Genomic DNA, 13175 nt, shown 5'->3' with positions numbered 1-13175 from the left:
ATAGATTAAAATGGTATATTCTAGCATATAATGGAATACTCTGTGGCAGTTAAACTAAATGAATAAAGCTACAAATGTAACAGGAAAATCTCAAAAACAATGCAGGGAGAAAAGCAAGCTATAGGATATATGTAGTATAGTAATATTTATGTGAAAAATTTAAATATGTAAAAATACCACATATTGTTTATGCATACATATTTACAATATAAAAACATACATGGAAATGACACACCAAATTCAGGATAGTGGTTATTGGGAGTGTGGAGGGAGGGGAATAAGGGTCTTCAAATCTATCTGTAATTTTTTATTTCTTAAAGCCGGTGGTGGGTTATAATCACTATGTATATTGTCTGTTTCACTTAAAAAACCTAATACTAATCTATTAAGTACAGATTATATTTTACTATGTCCATTCAAAGAAGAAAAAGATCTTGATAATTCCACATTGTCTTGTCTTTTGAACCACAAAGAAGCTTCTGCTATTATGCTCTATAACCTCATCAGACATATTCTGAGCATTTATGTTCATTTACTGTGGCCAGGCACTAAAAAATGCTTTAGGTTATGTAACTCATTTACTTTAATCTTATGGATAACTCTAATATGGGAGGTATAATTAATACTACTTTGTTGAGGAAGAAATTGAACCTCAGAAAGTTTTGGTAATTTGTTTCAAGTTAATGGCTAGTAAGGAGCACGGTCAGAATTTAAATACAGGTCCTGCCACCAAAACCCAAGGTCTTCAATCATGACCACAGGATGCAGGAATGGTGAACACAACACTGGCCCAAGGAAAAGGCCTCCATGTCAAGCCCCCACCCATTTATAGCATCAAAGGTGAGTGCAACATAAGAATCACTACCCTGCTGTGCAGATCAGTGATCTAAAGCCTCTACTGCTTCTCTTCTGTGTATGTATTTCTTAGCCACTTTCTTATTCTTCAGTGTTTTGACATTTTTAAATAGCTTATTATCTCAATGTTATTTGTTAAGCACCTTCAGAGAAAAAGGTACTATATAAATGGAATAAAAATACTGCAATAATGATGTTTCTTTTTTATGTTATGCCATCTCATTAGTTCTCCTATGCCAATAATCATTGTGTCCCTTCTATAACTCTCTCTCTACCATTTAACTGGAAATGTTATAAGGCCCTAAAAGTGAAACTGAATCATCATTGTACCATCTAGCACAATCCCCAGTCCCCCAGACAGACACACACGTACACTCACTCACTCAGGCACAATGACCCGTAGGGGTTAAATCATGTTTTTGTTTAAAGACATTGTTACCAGGTACCACTCACACAATCTTCAGTCCATGCTTGCCATATTCCTTAATGCTCAGGTATTTTTCTTTAAGTTTTCTTTTGTACATATGAAGTTGACACACTTAACCCTATCCTCCCACTAGGCCTTTTCTGCATCTGCACATGGCGATGGTATGGAAAATCATCAGGCTAAAAGTATTCATTACAAATCACATTGGCTCACACAAAAGAACTAGTTGCGGCTCTAAAAATTCTCTACTTCAGTTCAATAAAGAACCCAAGAATCACAGAATTTTTCAATCAGAATTAATTTTAAAGATCCAATTCAATCTTCTCATCTTACAGAAAAAGAAAGCAAGAGCCAAGGGAGTAAATTAATGCTAACTCACCAGAAATTTAGTCAATCCTAAGAGTTTTCTCTTAGGCTAAAGTTAGCAGCTCGTATTATAGAAAGAGCTTTGGAACTAAATCTGGATTCAAATCCTCACTTTGTTATTTACTGGGCATATGGCTAAAAGCAAATTATTTAATCTTTTGGGGTCCTGTCTGTAAAATGAAGGGAGGGAGTTATTTCTACCTCTCATAATAATGTGGTTTAGATAAGATAATTTATTTACATAAAGTATCTAGCACATGGATACTCAACAAACGACAGTCATTAAAAATAAAAGGTATTTCCCTAATTTAAAGAGCACAGAATTAGCTCTTTTTACTTTTTACTCTTGTTCCTTTCTTTCTGAATCATTCTGCATCCAACTTCTGACTCTGACTCACCCCCCAAAACCCATAAGTCTACTCTAAGGACAAAAGGAAGTAGATCTGAATTACATGTAAAAAAGTAAACGACAAAAAAGGCAGAGAGACTATGTTCACTCTACAATAAAAAGCAGTGCAGAAGTGCAGACAGTGTCACTTCATTTGCCCCAGACACAGTAAGGACTTGTTCACTTGTTTTACACTTTTTTTTTTTAAATAAGTGAGAAAATTAGACATCTCCAAGCTTATTCATTTCTATGAGGAAAAAATATATATAATTATCTATTTTTGTAAATTGATAAGTTAATGGTATATCCAAAGGTGTAAACTTGATCTTGAATACAGCTGTGAGTCTGAAAGAGGTTTATATGATTAAAACTTTTCCAAATTAAAGTTATTTGCAAAACCTGAGTAAAAACCTTTGACCTTTAATGGGATTATTGTTCAGAAGTGAACAGAAGCCAAGATCTTGGTAGATTTACCTTATTATCAACTAAGGGGAAAAAAAATTTCCCAACGAAGGTGTCTTGGGACCTGAGATATCCAGAAAATGAGATGTTTCCACAAAATAGAAAAACTGACCTAATGGTACCAGCTGAGCCAAAATGGCCAGGAAAGTCCCTGGGGCTGGTTGCCCACTTACTCACTGGACGTATTTTTTCCCACTGTTTTCAGAATGATTTTTCTCACAGGTCAATCTTCTTACTACAAGACTGGGAGCACAGAAAAGCACCTCGTCCTGCTCTTCTGACAAGCCCATTCACCTGGGCAGTCTCACTGAAACTATACTTTATTTAGTCATTACTCAAAACTCACCTTTGATATGTATATGCCTCAATTTGTTTTTCTTTCAGATATACTACACAGATTTGGCAAGATTGCTTAGCTCATTTAAATTCCCACCCCACTTCCAGATAATGAAAATGACTTTTTTAATAGTTTGTTCAAGGTAGAGAATACACAAAAGTGATTTGAAAGGATTTCACTAAACCTTTGTTCTTTGAAATAAGTCTTTTGTCCTTTTTGAAATCCTCTTCAGTGACCTAGTTTTTGCTCTTCGCAATATATCATGAATATGTTTATTTTGTCACATACAAATCAATGTGATCACTGATGGGTAAGTATTATATCCACTTATATATAACACAGCAATCAAAGCAATTCACTATTGTTATACATTTATCAATTTTTCACTATTACAAGCAAGATTTCATCGAACACTCTTAGGTTATATTGCTAGAAGTAGATCAATTGGGTAAGAGAGGATGCACATTTTTAAAGCATTTGGTACATATTGTCAAATTTTCTTGGCACAACACCCTGTGAATTCCCACAGCACACGACTTCCCATGGTGTATGAGAATCATTTATTCACTTGTCAGTCTCCCACATTATACAGGCCCAAGAAAAAAATAGTGCTCAATAAATGTTAACAAAGTGGCAAAATGATTTTCTGTAGAAAACTTATCATTGGATTACATTTAAAATTGTTTATCAATTGTTATTTTAAACCTTTTCATAAACTATTTTGTGTGTCTAAGGGCACTCTTAGCATCATCTGGATTTGGATTTATAAAAGATAAAGCACTCAGTACCTGTAAATTTCTACTTTTATAATCAGTAAGTAAGACAAGAAATTCAACTGCATTTGTTCTCACTCATTAAGTCTGTTTGGCCACTAATAACGCTTCTGTAACATTATTATAGGCATTAAAGCTAGGTGTAAAGAAAATCAAGTTGGAGGTGAAAAAGAATCTAAGAGTTAAGGACCTACCATATGGGCAAGGCACTCAACAGAGCCTTAAGTTCATTTTCTCATTTAATCCTCAAAATAAAATGGGCAGTAGATGTCATCTCACGTTTTAGCAGAGGAAAGTGGGGCATGGCAAGGTTGGGCAACCTGTCTCCTTCTAACAAGTGCTGGAGCTAGGGTTTGAGACCAAGGTTTATACGACTCTAATGTCCACACTTTTCCCACTGTAGCATGTATCACTGAAGCAACCACCGCCTACCTTGCCAAAAGGTAATAGCATGCAGTGGAAAAGGGTTACTTTTCTACTTCCCACATTCCCATTCTCAGTCTCCAAACCTCACCTGACTCTGTATCACAGATTACAACTCCATGTTCCCACTGGAAGTTTTAATTTGGTGTTCGACACCATAAAATGCTTCATGTTTTAAGTACTCCATTATAGAAGAATATGAATGTTGCAAATAAAAATTCAATTCTGTAATCTCAAGTTTGGTTCATGTAAGGTACTGTATAAAGGCTTCCTTTATCAGAATAGTGTTCTTTCTCTTCTTCTTCATCCCTTCTCTTAATTTATGTACATAACAGGCTACAGCCTCCCTTCATAAGGAAATTTCTAGGTTTTTGAAGATGCACTTTCCTACGCCACCCAATCACAAATTTCGGATCTTATTTTAAAAAACTACAAAACCATGAGCAGTAGCCAGTCAATTCATAAAATTCTAGTAGCTAGATGTTAACCTGGGTTAACAGCTTCAGCAAAGACAAACTGGTTTAAATAAGAATTTGCAAGAACCAAAGGACTGTTTTACTATTAAAATCTTACCCTGGATCCTAGACTATGGAGAAAACTGTGATCTACTTAATGTGGCTGGGTTCATTTAAGCTTCCTTTCATAAAAACAAAAATCTTTACCCTACCCAAATCTCACTTCTCATGATGATTCCTTCTATTTAAATATCAGACTGTCTTTACTGATCTCAGAATATTCAGACTGGTACTGATTGATACTTTCAGACAAGTTTAAAATATACATGTTACACACACACACACACACACACACACACACACACACACACACACATCTCCTATTGATGATAAATGACTCCTGTCCTATGTTCTCTATCTATGCCCATAAATATGTCCACTTTGAGGTGCTTTAATTCAGAAATTAAAATAGACCTTGTCTTCTGCCCTTGTCCCCATCTCAGGGATTGGCACCAACATTTTCCTAGAGGCTGAAGTCAGAAGCCTGGGAATCACCTCAGACTCCATATTCGTCCTCCCTTAATTCTACATCTCAGAAATCACCAAGTCTAGTCATTTACAATTTCTAAACATTTCTTGAATCCATCCATTTCGCCATTACACTCTAGTCTAAGTCAAGGTCATTTGTCAGATTCCTTCAATAGCAACTGAAACAATTTATTTGCATCCTATCCTCTTTTAGCCCACTCTAATTCATTTTCCACAAAGCAATCAGAATGACATAGAATACAAATTCTAACAGTCATTTTCCTCTCAAGTCCCGTTTGCTTAGATTCAGACCACAAAGTTGCAAATTTTTGTTTGGACGGACTCCCAAAAACATATCTCCTACTGCCTTTATAAATCAGATCCAAAATTTTAAACATGGCCTAGAAGTTAGAAGCCTCTCCAAGAATTGGCTTCTGGCTTATCTCTTCTATCTCATCTCAAGCTACTGCTTTTCTCCCTCTCCTTGCTTCAGTCATTCTGAGGTCCTCCTGGTTTTTCAAACATTCCAGGCTCTTTCACAACCTGGAGTGTTTTGATCAAGGCATGTGCGAGACTATCTGTCTTTATCCTGATATTCATCTTGGTAATTTCTATTCATCTTTGACCTTAAAATAAGCACTATGTCCTCAGGGAGGCCCTTAAGATTATTCATAGAGGGCACTTAAATATTTGTTGGATGAATGTTTTATTCACTATATATCCTAGCCCCTAGCAAAATGCCTGCCACATAATGCACAACATAGATTTGTTGAATTTAAATTATTTGATAATGGTGAACATCTTACGTTTTAAAATATTAGTTTTCTCAGACATTAATGAACTTCAAATGGCTATAAAATTTATTCATAAAAAGCAAGACTGCTTCTACATACAAAAATATTAAGTGCTCTGTCAATAAGCAGATAAATTTGATTTTTACAAACTATCCCTGCACGAATGTTTCTTCCTTACTACTCATGACAGGTAAGTGGTTCTGATAATACTCAAAAGTTCAAGACCTCTCAAGTCCCGTTTGCTTAGATTCAGACCACAAAGTTGCAAATTTTTGTTTGGATTGGCTCCCAAAAACATGTCTTCGGATGCTTCTTGTAAAATAACCAACAAGAGAATGAATATATGAAGCTGACAAAGCTTACAAACAAAACTCTTATTAGTAATTATGCTTATTTTATAATCTGGTTTATCACTGAAATTATGCAGTCCTTAGATTCTTTGTACCCGTAGAGCCTACTGCTCAAAAGTGTGAACTAGCAAAAACGTTATTTGGAGGAAGGCTTGTTTCTTATACAGCATTTATTGTGCAGACTATACAGTTTTCCCAGTAATACTGTCTCATATTCATTTACAGGGCATAAATTAACATGTTAACTTTACAGCAAATATCTAAAAATCCATTAGTACTACAATAACATGCACAAGAGGCACGTTTATCTCATTTCAGTCTAACCACAAAATGTGTTAATTTTTTAAGAAAGTGAAAACACAAGAAGTTTTTTGAATATTGTGACATTAAATCTAGTTTCAACAAAATGAGCATTTGATGATCTGCATGCATAAACATACATCCTACACATATAGCTCAACCTTCAAAATTACCAACAAGGTTTGGCATATTGTGGAAATATTAGGCAAAACTGACAAAAACAGGCAAATTAGAACCTAAAAACCTTTGACCTATCTGTTTACAGCTGATCCTTGGTACCATTCAAAAAACCCCTATCAAGCCAGTAGTCCTGTTATTCATGAATCATTCCAATGGCACAGGTAGGTATGGCATCAACATAACCACTAGAGAGGCTGGAGCCTGGAAAAATTTTTTTGGTTCAGACTTAATGTTTCAAACACCCCCAATGAACACAGAACAGAGAATTAGAAAAGCTTTTGGGAATAAATTAGGAAAATATCAAATAAATTAGGAAAAGGTTACCCCCTTTTTGTATATCCTTGATCGTTTCTATAGTTGTATCAAGTCTTCATGCTACCAGTCCTTCATTTTATGGTGCATAAGTCACAGGACAAAAGACAAAACAAAAATACCTCCCACTGGCACCTCCTATTTTGGGAACTGGGAGGGGCACAGTGTTCCTGCTGCTGCCCATTAATACTCTTGGTAACTTGGTCCTCTGCTTCTCTCCATCTATGAGGTAACTCTTGCCTTTAACAAGCTATTCCTACCACCTGATACTTCACTTCCACTAGTTCTCAGCCTCATCATCTCATATCATGGTCACATACTACCAATTTTCAATCCTCCTGCATTTAACTCCTATTGCCAAGCTGACCATTTCACTTGTTTCAGGAAATTCAACTGGGGTGGTGATGGTAACTTTTGAGACACACTATCCCTTAAGATAAAACTTGCACAAGATCCAATAAACTTAAGGTAGCAAAATAATACATAATGTTTGATCTTGTGAAAGTCATGGTATTCTGCACATTCTCCTCATACTCTTTAATAGGCATAATAAGAAAATGTTAGTAAACCCATTCATTACCTCATCCTTTTAAAAAAAAACTGCTCTTAGTTTAAGCCAATGTGTGGTGTGTTACTCTTTGGGAAAGAGTTTGACAGTCTTAAAATAATATACCATGTTACACTGTTTGATACTATTTATTTGTGCTGAACATTTTGTAAGTTTCTGTTCATAAATGGCATATAAACTTTTGTTCACATTTTATTTGTTAAAAGATGTTGCCTGGCTGAGCCTGTAATGAGGACAGGGAAGTATAATCCTTCCATTGGAAGGGGCAGCAAATATGTGAGAACAATACAATCAGGGGTTCATAATTTGTGTGCATAGAAAATTTTGCATACAGGTATATCTCATTTTATTGTACTTAGCTTTATTGTGCTTCAAAATTATTGCATCTTTCACAAATTAAAGGTTTGTGGAAACCCTGCATCAAGCAAGGCTACTGGTGCCATTTTTCCAACAGCATCTGCTTACTTCATATCTGTCACATTTTGGTGCACTATTTGGTGCAATAACTTTTGCAATATTTCAAACCTTTTCATTATTATCATATTTGTTATGGTGATTTGTGATCAGTGATATTAGATGTTACTACTGTTTGGGGGGCACCACCAACTGCACCCATATGATGGTGAACCTAATCGATAACTGTTCTGTGTATGCTGACTGCTTCACTGGCCATCTCCCCATCTCTCTCCCCCTCCTGAGGCTTCCCTTATTCTCTGAGACACAACAATATTGAAATTAGACAATAACTCTACAATGGCCTCTAAGTGTTGAAGTGAAAGAGTCTCATGTCTCTTGCTTTAAATTAAAAGCTAGAAATGACTAAGTGAAGAAGGCATGTCAAAAGCTGAGATAGGCTGAAAGCTAGGCCTCTAACACCAAAGAGTTAGACAAGTTGTAAATACAAAGGAAAAGTTCTTGAAAGAAACCAAAAGTGCTACCACAGTGAATGATAAGAAAGCAAAGCAGCCTTACTGCTAATACAGAGAAATTTTTAGTGGTCTGGATGGACAGAAGATCAGAACAGCCACAACATTCCCTTTAAGCCAAAACCTAGTCTAGAACAAGGCCCTAACTCTTCAATTCTATTAAAGCTGAGAGAAGTGAAGAATCTGCAGAGGAAAGTCTGAAGCTAGCAGAGGTTAGTTCATGAGGTCTAAGACACTGTCTCCATAACATAAAAATACAAGGTGAAGCAGTAAGTGCTGATGTAGAAGCTGCAGTAAGTTATCCAGAAGATCTATCTAACATAATTAATGAAAATGGCTATACTAAATAATAGACTTTCAATGTAGATGAAATAGCCTTATACTGGAACAAGATTCCATCTAGGACTTTCATAGCTAGAGAGAAGTCGATGCCTGGATACAAAGCTTCAAAAAACAGGCTGACACTCTTGTTACGGACTAATGCAGCTGATAACTTTAAATTGAAGCCAATGTTCATTTACCATTGTGAAAATCCTAGAGCCCTTAAGAATTATGTTAAATCTACTCTGCCTGTGCTCTATAAATAATAATGGGTGACAGCACATCTATTTACACCATGGCTTGATGAATATTTTAAGCTCAATGTTGAGACCTACTGCTCAGAAGAAAAGATTCTTTTCAAAATATTACTGCTCACTGACAATGTACCAGGTCAGCTCTGATGGAGATGTACGACGAGATTAACGTTGTTTTCATGCCTGCTAACGCAACACCCATTCTGCAGCCCATGGATCAAGAGGTAATTGTGACTTCCAAGCCTTACTATTAAATAAATACATTTTGTAAAGCTATAGCTGCCATAGACAGTGATTTCTTTCATGGATCTGGACTAAATAAATGAAAAACCTTCTGGAAAGGAGTCACTATTTTACATGCCATTAAGAACATTCATGATTCATGGGAAGAGGTCAAAACATCAATATTAACAGGAGCAAGAAGTTGACTCCAATCCTCATGGATGACATTCATAGACTCCAGACGTAAGCAGAGGAAGTAACCGCAGATCTGGTGGAAACAGCAGAGAACTAGAAATGGAGCCTGAAGATGTGACTGAACTGTTGCAATCTCATAAAATTTTAATGGATAAGGAGTTGCTTCTTATGGATTAGCAAAGAAGTGGTTTTTTGAGATGGAATCTACTCCTGGTGACAATGCTATGAAGATCGTTGAAATGACAACAAAAGATTTAGAATATTACATACGCTTAGTTGATAAAATGGCAGAGAGATTGATTCCAATTTTAAAGTTCTACTTTGGGTAAAATGCCAGCAAACAGCATTGCATGCTACAGAGAAACTGTTCATAAAAGTAAGAGTCAACTGATGTGGCAAACTTCACTGTTATCTTATTTAAGAAACTGCCACAGAGAGTTTGGAGAAACGTGGCAGAGTGAGAAACAACCTCAGATCCCTCCACTTGAAACAATAAGTTGAACATCTAAAACTCAACAAAATCACCCAAACTGCATACTACTAGCACATCTGAGCGTGGAATCTGTGCATAAGAGCTACCACAAGTCAGAACTCAGGGTGTCGGGCAATGGACTGGGAGAAATAAAGAAGCTGCCTCTCATAGCCACTGGAGCTCCCTGTAGGATGAAAGGGAGAGCAGAAGTTATGGCAACTTCCCTGAACAGCCCTGCCTGGGAGAGTTGTGAGTTCCATGCAGCCAGCGGCAGGGCCCAGTCATCGGGGCAGAAGCAGAGAAACCGGACGGCAAAAAAACAACAGCTGACTTTTACCTGCTGCGGTTGCAAAACCGAGGTTGAGCTGCATCTCTCATCCACCAACCCAGAGGAAACCTTCCCCCATACCCTCTAACCGAACACTGCAGAGTCCCAGGGGAAACTGAGCAAACGCTACCAAAACTGTTGCTAACAATGACAGGGACTGAAACTGAGGGTAGCGAGTGTGATTAAATATCTATAAGAAAACAAAAGGCATTATTAAGTCTTTAGATAAAGCAGGGATCCAAGAGGCTTAGACGCCACTTACTGGAAACCAAAAGAAAAGTGCATTCTTTGCAGCAGGCTAAAGAGAGATTTTAATAAATCTTCTTTCTGGAAAAAAAGCAGAATACGTTTCCATTAATGCCCAGATGGAGAAATAGTCCATTAAACATCATGAACAACCAAGGTGACAAGACATCTCAGAAAGAAAAAGAAAAATCTCCAGAAAATAAGCTTACACACACAGAAATATGCAATTTAAATGACAGAGAATTCAGGATGGTACTTGTGAAAAAAACTCAGTGAAGTCAACAGAACACCCAATTACCTCAACCCAAAAAGGCTTTCTCCCAGACACAATGTATTAAAATTATCAAAAATCATCAATGAAAAAAGAATTCTCAGAGCAGCTAGGGAGAAGAAAATGGTGACTTATAAAGGAAAACCTATTAGATCACTGTCAGCCTTCTCAGCACAAACCTTACATGCCAGAAAGGAATGGAATCAAATATTTAAACTATTAAGTGAAAGGAATTACCAGCCTAGACTAAATAATGTATCCAGCTAAGCTCTCCTTTGGATATGAAAGAGAAATAAAGACCTTTCCAGACATACAAAAATTGAAGGAATTATCCACTATGAGACCTGGACTACAAGAAATAATGAAAGGGGTCAGCTCACCTAAAACAAAATGACAAAAAACAAACAAACAAAAAACCACACAAAACATAATTAGGAGTAAAGTGATTATCCGGCAGGCAAATAGAAGCAGAAGAGTGCAACCTTTACTAAGAACAAGGCGTTATAAGCTTAAATGATAAGAAGAGAATTACTATAGCAAGATAGTAATGACATTCAGCATACACAGGGACAAACTGAAATAAGAATGACTGAAAAGAAGAGGATTCGAAGATTCAAATTTGTAAAGAAAAATGAAGATGAGGAATGCACAGAAGAAAATGGACTACTCTATATGTACAACTATCCTTTACATATTCGTAATGGTAACCACATACAGAAGACTCAGAACTGAAGTATATAACATAAAACAAGCAAATCCAGAGGGGAAACCCACAAAATCCAAACAAAATTAAAAACAAACAAACAAACAAACAGAAAAACATGGACAAGAAAGCAATGAAAACACCAAGCTACCAGAAAGCAAAAGATAAAATGGCTTTAAGAAGACCTCATATTTCAATAATTACCCTAAATGTAAAAGGACTGAACTCACCAAAAAAAAAAGGCACAGAGTTGCAAAATGGATCAAAAAACAAATGCTGCCTCCAGGAGACACATCTCAGTTCCAAAGACAAATACAGTCTCAAAGTGAAAGGGTTGAAAATGATATTTCAAGCAAATGGCATTCAGAGAAAAGTGGGAGTAGTGGTACTAATATCTGACGAAATAGACTTCAAAATAAAAAAGGTAAACAAAGATACCAAGGGACACTTCATAATGATAAAGGGAAGCATGCACCAAGAAGGCATAACACTTATTAATATCTATGCTCCCAATCAAGGAGCCCCAAAATATGTAAAGCAATTACTAACAAAACTAAAGGGAGAAACAGACCAAAACACTATTTTAGTAGGGGACCTAAATATACTACTGTTAGATATGGACAGATCATCCAAACAGAAAATCAGTAAGGAAATAACATCCTTAAATGACACATTAGACCAACTGGACATAATTGACACTTACAGAGCCTTTCATCCCAAAACAGCTGCTTATACATTCTTTTCTAATGCACATGGAACATTTTCAAGAATCAATCACATACTTGAATACAGAGATAGCCTCAACAAATATAAGAAGGTTGAAATCATACCAATCATATTCACTGATCATAATGCTTTGAAACTAGAGATCAACTGCAAAAAGAAAGCAGGAAGAACTGCAAATACATGGAGAACAAACAACATGCTACTGAAGAATAAATGGATCAGAGAAGAAATAGAGAGATCAAGAGATACATAGAAACGAATGATAATGATAGTACAAAATATCAAAACTTTTGGGACATGGAAAAAGTGGTCATAAGAGGAAAGTTCATATCATTACAGGCCTACCTCCAAAAACAAGAACGAGCCCAAATTACCTAATGCTTCATCTTAAAAAACTAGAAAAGTTAGAACAATTGAAACCTAAAGTCAGCAGAAGAAAAGGAATCGTCAAAATTAGAGCAGAAATAAATGAAATTGAAATGGAAGAAAAAATAGAAAAAGAAATGCAACAAAAGGCTGGTTCTTTGAGAAGGTTAATAAAACTGACAAACCCCGGGCTAAACTTGCTAAAGAAAAAAAGAGAAAGGACACAAACAAAATCAAGGATGAAAGAAGAGAAATTACGACTGACATCGCAGAAATACAAAGGATCATACAAGAATACTACGAAAAAGTATGTAACACCAAATTTAATAAACTAGAAGAAATGGACCAGTACTTAGAAAAATACAGTCTTCCCAGACTGAATCAAGAAGAACTGGAAAATCTAAACAGACTGATCAGCAGTATGGAAATTGAAACAATCATCAAAAACCTACCAAAAATTAAAAGTCCAGGAAAAGAAGGCTTCGCCAGTGAATTCTACCAAACAGCCAAAGATTTAATACCTATTCTCCTTAAAGTTTTCCAAAAAATCGAAGAGGAGGCACTACTTCCCAACTCATTGTATGAGACCAATATTACCCTGATACCAAAACCTGGTAAAGATAACAC

General features: G+C 36.1%; 1 protein-coding gene across 2 annotated transcripts in view; it reads right to left on the bottom strand.

Annotated features, from left to right (window-relative positions):
- Positions 1 to 13175, bottom strand: part of ZFAND3 (zinc finger AN1-type containing 3) — a 332486-nt gene that overhangs the window by 90526 nt on the left and 228785 nt on the right. The gene's annotated exons all lie outside the window — the stretch shown is intronic.

The sequence above is a fragment of the Pteropus vampyrus genome, unplaced genomic scaffold (genome assembly GCF_000151845.1).
Source record: "Pteropus vampyrus isolate Shadow unplaced genomic scaffold, Pvam_2.0 Scaffold18, whole genome shotgun sequence".
In the NCBI taxonomy this organism is placed as follows: Eukaryota; Metazoa; Chordata; class Mammalia; order Chiroptera; family Pteropodidae; genus Pteropus; species Pteropus vampyrus.
This window is presented reverse-complemented; position numbering and strand designations above follow the sequence as displayed.